This window comes from Bufo gargarizans, chromosome 8 (assembly GCF_014858855.1).
Source record: "Bufo gargarizans isolate SCDJY-AF-19 chromosome 8, ASM1485885v1, whole genome shotgun sequence".
NCBI classification, from domain to species: Eukaryota; Metazoa; Chordata; class Amphibia; order Anura; family Bufonidae; genus Bufo; species Bufo gargarizans.
This window is the reverse complement of record NC_058087.1, coordinates 187,396,707-187,410,864: the sequence shown is the minus strand read 5'-3', so window position 1 is coordinate 187,410,864 and position 14,158 is coordinate 187,396,707.

Genomic DNA, 14,158 nt, shown 5'->3' with positions numbered 1-14,158 from the left:
CGTTGAACCCTAGGTAACTCACTCCAGACACATCTATACTTGTTTTTTGTGACTTCATGTTTGATAGTTTTTGTTTCTTTCTATAACTTATAGAATGCCGTTTTAAATTCTCTTGAAAATATATTGACATACTTTTGGTAAGTTTGCTTCTTACTGTTCTTACCATTTACTATTAGTAGGTAAAAAAAAAATCCAAATTCAGCTGAATATAATACATAGGAAGTTAACTCTAATGTATTGAAATAAAAATATCCTGTATTTAGGGTTATTAAGAAGTTAAGAAAAAGGTAATATATACACATCACTGTTAGTAAATTATAAAAGGGTTAGAATGAATATTCTCAAGAATATTTTAAATGTAAAGCCATTATATTGATATTGTGTTTTTTTTTAGCTTAGATCATTTAAAAAATATCTTGACTTTTCATGTAGAACAAATCCAATTTACAGTAGCATTGATACCAGAACTTGGTTAAAATCACCAGCATTCACTGTTACAAATCATAAATAGGTAAGGAACTGCCAATAACATTTTTTAACCTTAAATAAGTATATCAAATTGATAGACCATCGAAACAAGACAACACAAGACAAAAAGTTTATCCTACAGCCTCTCCAGAGGTGGCAAGAGTTCAAAAGTGTTTTTTTTCCTACCACCTGGATGCCGTTGTGCATTTTTATAATGACAACACTTTAAAACTGTTTGTTGCGTATTGTATGGTGTCATCTCTGACTCCATCTGATGAGGTAACAGTCTTTTGAGGCTTCCAAATAGTGTTGAGCGAATTAAAGTTAACAAAGTTAAATTCGATCTGCATTTCAGGAAAAAAATTATTTGATACATATCTGAATTTCCTCACTCTTAACAATTAAGAATAATTTTTTCCCTAAAATGGCTGCTGCATATGTTACAAATTAAAAGTACAGATGTAGCAGGGGTAACACACGTTTAACTCAAATTTCTTAATTCATCGTGTTATCTTGAAACATTTAGTTGCATTTAGTTTAGATAACATGTCTCATAAAGCATGTGTTAACCCTGCTACAAGTAGCCTAGGAAAGCGAGATCATCCATAATGTTGATAAGCCAATCTGCAGATAGACATCCCCTGTGATGTCGCAGTCCTATAAAGACCTCATCCTGCGCAGTCACCACCATTTAACTGTGAACTGAGAATTGGGAGAGACATGGCAAGCACTAGTAGCAGGGGCATAGATTTAAGGGTGCAGAGGTAGCAGTTGCTACCAGGCCCAGGAACCTAAGGGAAGAAGTTAGTTCAAGAATTTGGCAAGGCGGGGGTGGGAGGTGTTTCAACTTTTGCCTTAGGAAGGCTATGTGCAAAGCACTGAGGGAAGAGGGCCCAAGCTGAACTTTTGCAACAGTGCCCATAAGTCTTTAGCTATGCCCCTGTCTAGGAACAGTGTTTCACAAAGCTTTTAACTGCAGAATATTGAATAGGAACAGTGCAGGGACAGTATAGGGAGATCATAGGGAATTAGGGATAGTTTTTACACACTGTAGGGAGATCATAGGGAGCCTGCAGGGACATTGCATGGACAGTGTAGTGAGATCGTAGGGAGAGTTTTCAGACACTGTAAGGAGGACATAGGGAGTCTGCGGGGACAGTGAGGGCTCTGTGTAATAACCCTGTGCATCTTGCTCCATTGCTGTGCCATTTATTCTTAATCTGTTCTGTTATATATAGACTTTCTGTGCATCAGACTCATTTTCAACAGGTGGTCTATTATATAGACGTGTGTATCTACTACACCTGCTCCGCCTCCTGCTAAATTAGATGTATTTCTAGTGCAGAATGCAGCGCAAAGGTCTAAAACGCTGCTCTTAATAAATATGCCCCTAATTTTTGATTCAGAGTTCGATTCGCTCAAGTCTAGTAGAAAGCGATTAAATACATCTGTAATACTGACGGCACAGTACCTAGAGAAGGGATTAACTATGAATGTTGGTGCATTAGAACGTAATGCCCTTGATGATTCCCTCTCCCTGCAGTTTAAATTCCAAGCCTTCACACTAAGATTGGGTCACCAAGTGGGATCAATATGATTAGGCAGAGGGGCCTGGGTATACCTGATTTATCGTGATTTGTGACAATTTAGTTTGTAACTAATCAAATTTCTTGTCGAAGTTAGGCAAATCGATTGAACTATTGAAAATTTTGCTCATCATCAGCTATCAATTTTGTGTTCTATTGTTTTTGATGGTCTATCAATTTTATATACTGTAGTTATTAAAAGTTAAAGGGGCTGGCCAATTTCTGGCTACTTTTGACCAATGTGTAGCTGAGATGACCATATGACATTAATATAGAATTTTGTAGATTTTCTTTTCCGTTTGCTTTATTTCATAAATCATGTCCCCTTGTTGGGCAAATTTTCTGTGCTGTCCACACAGAAGACCTGTCCATAAGATGGCTGCTAATGGAGGGTCATATGACCAGGCAAAAATAACTCCATCCACATAACTCAGCCTGCTCCACTCAAATACACCACATCTTCCATCTGCACTTGCAATTTTGAGAATTTAGTACAGGTGTAGTGTATATAAATGGAGGGCTTTGAGTGATTTTCCTGGTCACATGACCCTCCAACAGCAGCCATTTTATGGACATGACTTCTTTGTATAACTTGGCCAACAATGGAGAATACCTTATGAAATACAGAAAATGTTACAAAATATCGACAAAGACCATATTAGGAAGTGTCATAGGGTCATCTCATAAACACATTAATCCAGAGAAGCCAGAAAGTGGCCAACCCCCTTTAAGTTTTATTGGCAGTTCCTTCACCATCTATGACTTTTCATGATGTATTTATTCATCCAGGACTGAATTAGCAAAGTGTATTAATAATTACCTTTAAAAGGTGTGATTTGCTACATATTTAGAAATCCAGTTCTTACCTTTTTACCTCAATAAAATCATTTGTGATACATGAAAATAGTTTACTATGGTGACATCAAAATTATGATTTATTTTTAAATTTAAAACAAATAATATTAAATAAGTAGGCAAGTTATCAACTACGGTAGTTTTGGAGTTAGTTTTAAGTCTGCGTTGTGAGGTTGAGTCAAATTTATGAAATGATGCACAGTATTAATATATTTGGATTCGACTTATTAAAAAGTTGTACATTATATTTGAGACTTAAAGGTTTTCTAATCTGAGATCCTGACCTACTTTTGAATTCACTTCTAAAAGTGGTGAGCTTCACCAATACTGTTAGGAGAGTATACTCGACCGAACACCAGCTTGGCTTAAGCATCGCGATGCTCCCCACACTGGCTGCTACGCAGCCAATAAACGTGCAGGAAATTACTTTCAAGCATGAATACTCTAATCTTGCATCCTTATTATGCTATCTATCTTCAGTATTTTATTTTTTTATAGTTTTTCTTTCAATTATCATAAATATTATTTTATCTATCATTAAAGGGAACCTGTCACCAGTTTTATGGTGTCCTAACTAAGGGCAACATAAATAAGTGACTGATTCTCTTAGCAAAATGTTGGGTCACTTTCTTTAATTGACCCAGTCAATCTGCCAACATCTTGTATTGAAAATCCCTAGCTGATATTGATGAGTCATGAATATTTATGAGCTCCGCCCACCTGCTGCTGATTGACAGTTATTTCCCATATGAATCAGCAGCAGGTGGGCAGGGGAGTGGCTATAGCTGTTAATTAAATATACGCTGGACTCAATGACATCACGCTGGACTCAAATCAGCTCATTAGCATGTGGCATATTTGTGTGTATATTATGAGGTAGCCATCTGTCACACCAGTAAGTGAATACATCTAAGGTACTTTTTTAGTAGTTAATGATTGTATATAATTAGTTAGATTATAATCAAATATCCACATGACAGGTTCCCTTTAATAATTTATTTTTATAGATGCTATATCATTACCTATAACATACAATATAAAATCACACAAGCTTTGTATGCCAAAAGCTGGTTATGTGCAAGTCAACAATTTATATATTTCAAAATATATATGTGACAAGTAGTCAGCATACCTTACAATGGCAAGGCTTTTGTGCAATGAGACATTCAAGCCCATCTCTCATCTGACTGAGAGCTGTTAACCCTCAAAGATACTAGATCTGAGTTGTATGGCTTGGGTGACCTGCACACCTAGACCATTATGATTATGGTGACAAAAATTGCTAATTTTTGGGGGGATGCTAGCTAACTCCTCTCTCACTGCTTAGGAGGGCTGCATAAAAATTTTCAGTTTCCTAATTGTCCTAACAGTATATTTAATGACTTTTCTATACTGTTTTGTCATGTAAGCTCATTTGCATAATCATAATGGTCTAGGGTGTGCAGGTCCCCCAAGCCATCCAACTTAGATCAAGTATCTTTGAGGCTTACCAGCTCTCAGTCAGATGAGAGATGGACTTGAAAGTCTCATTGCATAAAAGGCTTGTCATTGTAAGGTATGCTGACTACCTGTCTTATAGATAGATTATTGGCATACAGCCTTTGTGTGGTTATATGTTGTTTATTGTATATTATAGAAAATGATATAGCATCCATAAAAAGTAATTATTAATTATATATGACCTAGTACTTATAATAAATTTATTAATGATATATAAAATAAAATGTTGTCATGCTTAACACTTTTTATCTCTATTCCTGAACTATTGCAGTGGTGTTTCCATAAATTTCTGACCTTTTCCTGTGAACCAGACCCCCTTCCCTCTTCAGAGCAGGGGGTGCTTGGTTTAATGCTCTGTTTCTCCCATTGATTTCCATTGTACTCGGGTGCTCTGCTGTACACTCGAGCGTCCCAAAGTGTTCTACTCAAGCAACAGAGCACCCGAGCACTTTGGTGCTCAAACAACACTATTCACCAAATGTCAAAAAAATTGTCTGCATGTTGCAAAATGTACCTAAAAAATTTAGCACATGGGCATCACTTGAGACATTTTTATGCCACTAAACTGGCACAGCAGATTTGAGAAATGTCCAAGATTTGTTTTATACTATAGGACACATTAATTTAAGATGAACCCAAGAAAATAAATACAAGTATATACATGTCAACATATTTTTTTTTATCTAAAAGGTAAATAGTTTAAAAATAAATAAAAGAATGCTTACCATATAATAAACTTCTGTAATTTGGGTATATCTAGCCTAAAATCATGACCCAAGGGTGATTAACATAAAGTGGATAGAGTTGAGCGGACACCTGGATGTTCGCGTTCCACGGGTCCGGCTGAACTTCACAAAAAAGTTCGGGACCCGAACTTGACCCCGAACCCCATTGAAGTCAATGGGGACCCGAACTTTTGAGCACTAAAATGGCTGTAAAATTTTAATGGAAAGCGCTAGAGGGCTGCAAATGGCATCAAAATGTAGTTAAGAGAATGGCAAGTGCTCTGCAAACAAATGTGGATAGGGAAATTACTTTAAATAACATAAAATATGTAAAAATAAAAAATTATAATCTTGATCTAGAAGGACGAGGTCCATATGGAGTAGGAGGTTGAGGAGGCGGTGGATGTGGAAGTGGCGGTGGAGAATGAGGAGGTAGCCTACACTGCTTTTTGGTTTTAAATTTATTTAAAAAAAATTAAATTAGGGTACACCCCAAAATATTGGGAAATATAACCTGTGATAACCCCCTCCAGTCGTGCCAAACACACGTTCAGACAATACACTGGCTGCAAGGCAGGCCAGCACCTCCAAGGGGTAAAGGGCAAGCTCAGGCCATGTGCCCAATTTGGAGATCCAGAAGTTGCAGGGGCTGACCCCTGTCAGTCAGTTCGTGAAGGCGTGTGCACACTTACTGCCCCACCATGACGCACGTCCCCGTGATGTTCACGATCCAATTTGATATCTGCTCTATCAACTGTCGATGTTCTTTTATGCGCCTACCATGGTGATCACTGGTGGCGGGGAATCAGGGTTCCACGCCGAAGAGGAAGCGTGAGAAAGAGAGACCACATCCAAGGAAGGATTATTTTTTTCAAATTTAAAATTATAGAGCGGAATTATGGGACAAATTATTAAAGCGTAAAAGTGGGACAACTTTTTAAAGTTTAAGCATTGAATGAAAGAATGTGGAGCGCATTAATTAATAAAGAATTTATTAAATTTTATTCCCTGTCAACTATGCAGAGCAGGGGCTTCTATCCGGCAAAATTTGAAAAAAGTCACCTGACAATGTAATTGACTATTTTTTTAAATTTATGTTCCTATCACCTATGTAGATGTGCCCCAGTGACATCCACCATCCATTTGGATATCTTCTCTATCAACTTTCAATGTTCTTTTCTGAGCCTACCATGTTCATCACGGTTATCGGCAACTCAGGGTTCCACGCCGGAGAGGGAGCGTGAGAAAAAGAGACCAAATTTAAGGGAGGTGCAAATGTGGGACAAATTACAGAAGCCCAAATGTGGGCCAAAAGAGTAAAGTGGAAATATGGGAAAAGTTATTGAGGCGCAAATGTGGGCCAAATTACAGAAGCCCAAATGTGGGCCAAAAGAGTAAAGCGGAAATATGGGACAAATTATTGAAGCACAAATGTGGTACAACTTGTTTAAGTTTAAGCATTGAATCAAAGGAGGTGGCGCGCATCAATTAAAGAAGAATTTCAGAAATTTTATTCCCTGTCACCTATGCAGAGCAGGGGTTTATTCACTTCTAAAATTGTATAATGTCAACCCAAGAATGTAACATAAAAATGACAGATAATTTATTAACCTGTCTACTTGGTAGAGCAGGGGTATATTACATAAAAAAATTGGTAAATTTCACCAGAAAATGTAACGGACAAATTTTTATTTTATTTTTTACTGGTCTAATAGGTATAGCAGTGGTACATCACACCCCAAAATTGGTGAATTTCACCAGAAAATGTAACTGACAATTTTTTTTTTAACCTGTCTACTAGGTATAGCAGTGGTACTTCACACCCAAAAATTGGTGAATTTCAACAGAAAATGTAACTGACAATTATATTTTTTTAACCTGTCTACTAGGTATAGCAGTGGTACAATACATATAAAAATTGGTGAATTTCACCAGAAAAGGTAACTGACAAAGTAGTGAAATGACATAAAATACATACAAATAAAAAACAAAAATTTGATTTATGAGGTGGAGGTCCATATGGAGTAGGAGTTTGAGGAGGCGGTGGACCTAGCGGTGTAGGTGGAAGCGGCGGTGGAGGAGGACGAGGTAGCCAACAATGGTTTTTGGTTTTCATTTAAATATCCAAAATACAAGAATGAGCAATTGCGCTGCAGTATAACAATGGCTGGTTAAGGCCGGTATACATGTCTATTCTGCACAAGGTACGGACAAGTCCTGTGGGATCCATGCCTGTTTCATTTTAATGAACGCAATGCGTTGTCTGTGATGACGCCCCCTGCCATGCTAAACACACGTTCAGATAATACACTGGCTGCAGGGCAGGCCAGCACCTCCAAGGCGTAAAGGGCAAGCTCAGACCATGTGCCCAATTTGGAGACCCAGAAGTTGAAGGGGGCAGACCTGTCATTCAGTACGTGTAGGCATGTCCACACATACTGCTCCACCATGTTGGTAAAATGCTGCCTCCTGCTAAGACGTTCCATATCAGCTAGTGGTGCTGGTTGTTGTGGCGTGCTGACAAAGCTTTTCGACATTTCGGCCATGCTAACCCTGCCTTCTGAGGTGCTGGCGGTGCCCCAGCTGAGTTTGCGACCTCTTCCTTCGCCTTGTGTTTCATTGCATTGACAATCCAACACAATGGGCAGCACATTGAACACATTTTATAAGTGGTCAGAAACTTGTAAATAACTTATGAAAGAATAAAGTTACGTTAAAACCAAGCACACCATTGTTTTTCTTGTGAAATTCCCAATAAGTTTGATGTGTCACATGACCCTCTTCCTATTGAAAAAACAAAAGTTGGATTCTAAATGGCCGACTTCAAAATGGCCGCCCTGGTCACCACCCATCTTGAAAAGTTTCCCCCCTCACATATACTAATGTGCCACAAACAGGAAGTTAATATCATCAACCATTCCCATTTTATTAAGGTGCATCCATATTAATGGCTCACCCTGTATATTGCCAAAAAGGGTGATTTTTTTTTACAACCAGATTATTAGTGCTGTTTTTCAAGCTTGGATTTCAATGTCACAAAAGCTCAGATGCAGTGCTGAAGCATTGAGCTTGCATAAAATTGCTGCCACCGCTGCCTACCTAACTGACTTATAAAAGTAATTTTTTTTCGGTCACTGGGCTCAGGGCAGGATAAAAAAAATTGTGCCCTGCACCCACACAACAATATGTATGTAGATCGCTGAGTTAGATTCACGTATTGAATAAAGATTCAGTCCTATTCTCTCCCTGAAATCACCAGCTGCATCCTCTCCCTACACTAGTAACATGAAAGTGACGTGCAGCGCTACGTGACTCCAGCTTATATAGAGGCTGGTTCACATGCTGCACTGGCCAATCACAGCCATGCCATTAGTAGGCATGGCTGTGATGGCTTCTAAGGGCACAGAGTTAAACGCTTGTTGATTGACTGCTCTGCAGCCTTTCAAAAAGAGCCTAGAAAGCGCCAAACACCGAACCCGAACTTTTACTAAAATGTTCGGGTTCGGGGTCAAAAAATCCTATAGTTCGGTACGAACCTGAACTTTACAGTTCGGGTTCGCTCAACCCTAAAAGTGGATAATTTCTATCATCTTTTTTATCATGTACAGATGTAGACATGTCACCATGTTATCCGGTGCCATCTTATGACAAAAGTCATTGAAATAAATTGAAAGAGTTAGTTAACCTTATTGTGCCATTTTTTGCTTAATGCGTTAACCATCAAGTTTAACTCGGCTGAATCTGTATATAAAAAAACAATACAAAAATGCAAATACAATGCAATACAAAAATGTATGCTTACTATGACTTAGAAATAGACTAATGCATCTGATAATCTCAAATTTATGATTTTGCATTCAGGTAAGTGTCTAAAACAATAGATTCAATCCAATTTAGTAAACCAGTACTTCACTGCCTACAAACCAGGGATTACATTTTCGCAGTATCTGATGTTAAAATGGAGGCCTTTCAGGGGTTAATCTGTTTTTTTTTTAAAAAACATACTCACCTTATCCATTTGCTTGTGGAGAGGCCATCATGGCCATCTTGATTGAATAAACAGCGTGAAATCTCGCTTGGTGATGTGATGACTTCATAACATCATCATGTTGGCCGGGTGCGGTGACGTCTTCAGAAGTGAAGTGGTCAGATGTTGCACTGTTTCTTCAATCAAGATGGCCTCTCCAAGAGCAAATGGATGAATTATTTTTCTTTTTTCTTTTTCTGCCATTTCTGGAAAAATAGATTTGTTACCACGAAGCGCAAAAAAATTCTGCTCTGCAATGAATCAAATTTTCCTAAAATTCATTGAAGTCAAATCGATTTGGCTTTGATTCGCTCAACACTATAAATGACCTCATGTGTGAAATAAAATATTTCCCTAAAGGCTAAGTACACCTTCAGTAGCAACTTTTCATGATTGCATTTCAGTAATTTTGTGCCAAAATAATTTTTCTATTAGTCTTTATTAAAAATGTTTATCCATTTCTGAGTTACAAGGGTGAAAAATCTGTCTGTTTGCAAGCTGAGACTTTCTGTTTCCTTTCAATCCAGACAGCTGATGGCTCCTGAAAAGCTCTGATCTCCTGACCCCATAAACCTTATAATCACTCAATATAGCTCAATCCTTATCAAAACCATAAGAACACGGCTTAAATAAGTGTTTATGAGGTCAGGAGATCAGAGATAAGAGCTACACATGAGCCGTCAGCTAATCCAAAGAAAACAGTCACAGCTGGCAAACAGAATGATTTTTAACCCTTGTAGATCAGAAATGGCAAATCAATTGAATAACTGTATACAGTATATTTTTTAGCCCAAAATGAGTAAAATGCAATCATAACAAAATTGCCCTGAAGGTGACCATAGTCTTTACCTTTAATTTATAATATTCCCTTCTCTTATTGTAATATTTTTGCTGAATTACCTTTGGAGTAACGCAAGGCAGTGGCTTCTAATGTAGAAATCTTCATTGGATTGTGTAAGAGCTGTGCAGCAAATTTATATCATACTGAACACCGCAGCCTGATAATTATCGATGTAAATCTACCCCAGAGGAAAAGTCTAATGTTCGTAATTAATGTCTCTTAGGTTTTGATATAATGATTTACTCAGGCTACTTTCACATCTGCGTTTTTGCTGGATCTGTCATGGATCAGCAAAAACGCTTCTGTCATGATAATACAACTGGCTGCATCCGTTCTGAACAGATCCAGTTGTATTAGCTGTAAAATAGCCAAGACGGATCCGTCTCTAAAACCATTCCAAGTCAATGGGTGACGGATCAGGTTTTTTTTGTGTCTGAGAAAACAGATCCGTCACCATTAACTTACATTATGAGTGGAGATGAGTGAATCGAAGCTGACGAAGTGGAATTCGTTTTGAATTTAAGGAAAAATTCGATTTGCAACTAATGATAATTTTTGTCGCGCTTCATGGTTACAAATCGCATTTTTTCTAAAATGGCGGTTGCACGTGTGAGGACATGGAGAAAGAAAGTCAGGGAAGGCGGGATCACCCTGATTGACATGCATGCATGTAGCCAATCAGCAGCCAGCCAGCCCTATGATGTCACAGCCCTATAAATAATGCAGCCATCTTAGATTCAGACATTTTCCAGCATTCTGAGTGTAGGGACAGACGTGAGAAGGCGCTCAGGAGAGCAATTAGAAAAACCTCATTGTGAAAAAAAAAAACTGAAAAAAAAAATGATTCAAAAGTGCAGAGAAAGGATAGGGAGGAATCATTTCACAGCATCTTAGTGCAAGGAGAGACGTCAGAAGGCGCTAGGGACAGTGCTAGAAAAGCGATTTACAAGTGCATAGAAAGGATAGGGAGGAATCATTTCACAGCATCTTAGTGCAAGGAGAGACATCAAGAAAGCGCTAGGGACAGTGTTAGAAAGCGATTTACAAGTGCAGGAAAACATTATTTGGGGACCCATTGCAGGGCCGTCTTTACCAAGGGGCAAAAGGGGCAGCTGCCTCTTGAGCCCTGCTAGCTACTGCCCCGGGTGTCAAGCTGTCTGTGTACTTTAACGTTGTGATCTAGGACCTTAGATGACATCATCACCATGTGACCAGTAACCTAGCAATTACTGGTCACATGGCTATGAGGTCATCATAGGTCCTAGCAAGAGTGTTGCAGAAGTTAACTGTGGAGCTTTTTTGTGTGAACATTACATCAGAAAAAGGTGACAGGGGCTGTTATGTTAATATACTGTAAACTACTGTATAGTGGGGTGCTGTATACTGTGTGGGGGCCTGTATACTGTGGGGGGCTGTATATTGTGTGGGACTGTATACTGTGTGGTGGGCTGTATACTGTGTGGGGCTGTATACTGTGGGGGGCCTGTATACTGTGGGGGCTGTATACTGTGTGGGCTGTATACTGTGTGGTGGGCTGTATACTGTGTGGTGGGCTGTATACTGTGTGGGGGGCTGTATACTGTGTGGGGGCCTGCATACTGTGTGGGGGCCTGTATACTGTGTGGTGGGCTGTATACTGTGTGGGGGCCTATATACTGTGGTGGGGTCTTATACTGTGTGGTGGGCTGTATATTGTGTGGTGGGCTGTATACTGTGTGGGGGGCTGTATACTGTGTGGGGGGCTGTATACTGTGTGGGGGCCTGTATACTGTGGGGGGCTGTATACTGTGGGGGGGCTGTATACTGTGTGGGAGGCTGTATACTGTGTGGGGGCCTGTATACTGTGTGAGGGCCTGTATACTGTGTGGGGGGCTGTATACTGTGGGTGCCTGTATAGTGAGGGGGCCTGTATAGTGTGGGGGGGCCTGTATCGTGTGGGGGGGCCTGTATCGTGTGGGGGGCCTGTATAGTGTGGCGGGGGGTCTGTATAGTGTGGGGGGCCTGTATAGTGTGGGGGGTTGCATATTGTGGAGTGCTATACTGCTGTACTGTATACTGTGGGGGTCTGTATACTGTGGGTGTGGTATAGTGTGGAGTGCTATACTGCTGTACTGTATAGTGTGGGGGGATGTATCGTGTATAGTTTGGGGTGCTGTATACAGTGAGGTGTTGTATACTGTGAGGTGTTGTATACTGTAAGCTGCTGTATACTGTGGGCTGCTATACTGCTCTACTATATACTGTGGGATACTCTATAGTGTGGGGTGCTATACTGCATACTGTGTGGTGCTGTATACTATAGGGTGCTATACTGCATACTGTGGGGTGCTGGGGTGCACTGTAACACTAGGGCCGAGCCCCGGTCTCCTTCCTGCAGAGCGGTGCCCACTTCCAGCCTGAGCCCAGCTGCCCAGAACACTGATCCTGAGCCGCTGGAGTCTTCATAACTGGAAGTATTTACAGTCATTCACTGTACTCTACCAGATGTGTGGATTTTTTGTGTGTGTGTTGTGATGGAGGGCGTGATTGCCTGCTAAGGTGTGGGAAGGAGGGATCCAGGGGGCCCAAGTAAATTTTTGCCCAGGGTCCAATCAATATTAAAGACGGCCCTGACCCATTGGTCATTGCAGCAATTTGTTGATGTTATTGGGGTGGAAGTGATACAGTATGTTGAAAAGCCTTTAGTGGCCTATTTTAGAACAAAAAGAAAAATATACACGCACTTCACTGTTGCAGTTATTTGTGGTGAAAGTGTTTAGTGGCCTATTTCAGTACAGAAAAAAATATATATACGCATTTCACTTCTGCATTTATATGTGGCAATAGCATTTATTGGGCAATTTCAGTACAAAAAGATAAATATATACGCAGTTCACTTTTTCATTTATTTGCACTAAAAGCATTTACCGCCCTATTTCTGTGCAAAAAGAGAAATATATTCACTGTTCACTTTTGCAGTAATTTTGACTGAAAGCGTTTACTGGCCTATTTCTGTGCAAAAAGAGAAATATATACGCATTTCACTTCTGCAGGTATATCTGGTGAAAGCGTTAATTGGCCTATTTAAGTATAAAAAGAGAAACATAGACGCAGTTAACATTTGCAATAATTTTAACTGAAAGCATTGGCTGGCCTATTTCTGTGAAAAAAGAGAAATATATACGCAGTTCAATTTTGCGGTAATTTTCACTGAAAGGGTTTAGTGGCCTACTTCTGCAGGTATATGTGGTGAAAGCGTTAATTCGCCTATTTCAGTACAAAAAAAATATATAGACGTAGTTCACTTCTGCAGGTATATATGGTGTCACCGTACACCAAATAAATAGCCACACATAAATAAGTAATGAAAAATATACTCTCTTTATTTATCACACAAATTACAAAGTACAATAATATCCATGTGGTTAAAAATAGATCCTAAGCAGCATACGGTCGGTCGAACATCAACACAGTAGTACATTCATATGAAAATTATCAATGTTATACCACACAAAAGCCCCAGTATATCAGTAAGACTGAGGCCCCTCAAACCTCTTCCATGCAGTACTAACACTGCAGAAAATGCAAAGTGCAAAGTGGATAAAACACAAAATAGGGAAATACCACAAAACCCCCCACAGGCATCTTGTAAATATTATTCCACACAGAGGCAAAGGTATATCAGTAGAACAAGTCCCTCAAATATGTCCCATGCAGTAGTAACACTGCAGAAAGTGCAAGTGCATGGTGGATAAAACATTGAACAAAGAAAGATATACAATACCGACTGTAACAGACCGTTTCAGCAGACAAGGGGTTAAAATCCGTTTAGGCGATATGCCCCTTTCTGAGAGACAGGCACAGCTGCTGCAGAACACCAAACTCCCGAACTGGATACAAAATAGCACTCCAAACTGGAACCTCGCGAATAGCTGCTAGCAGACGAACAGGAAAAGCATACAATCAGCTTACACTCCTGGCAATCAGTCTCTAACAGCATACAGGGAATCCTCCCAATAACGAGACAAGGCTCCGTGTTGAGGGTCAAGCAGTGGTCTGACGTGCTGGCACACCCAGCCTGCTTTTTATTACAGTTGTTTCCAAATACAGGACAGATACAACACATCCCCACAATGCATCATGGTTTCCTCCTCTCTGTCCCGGAGACAACCGAGGG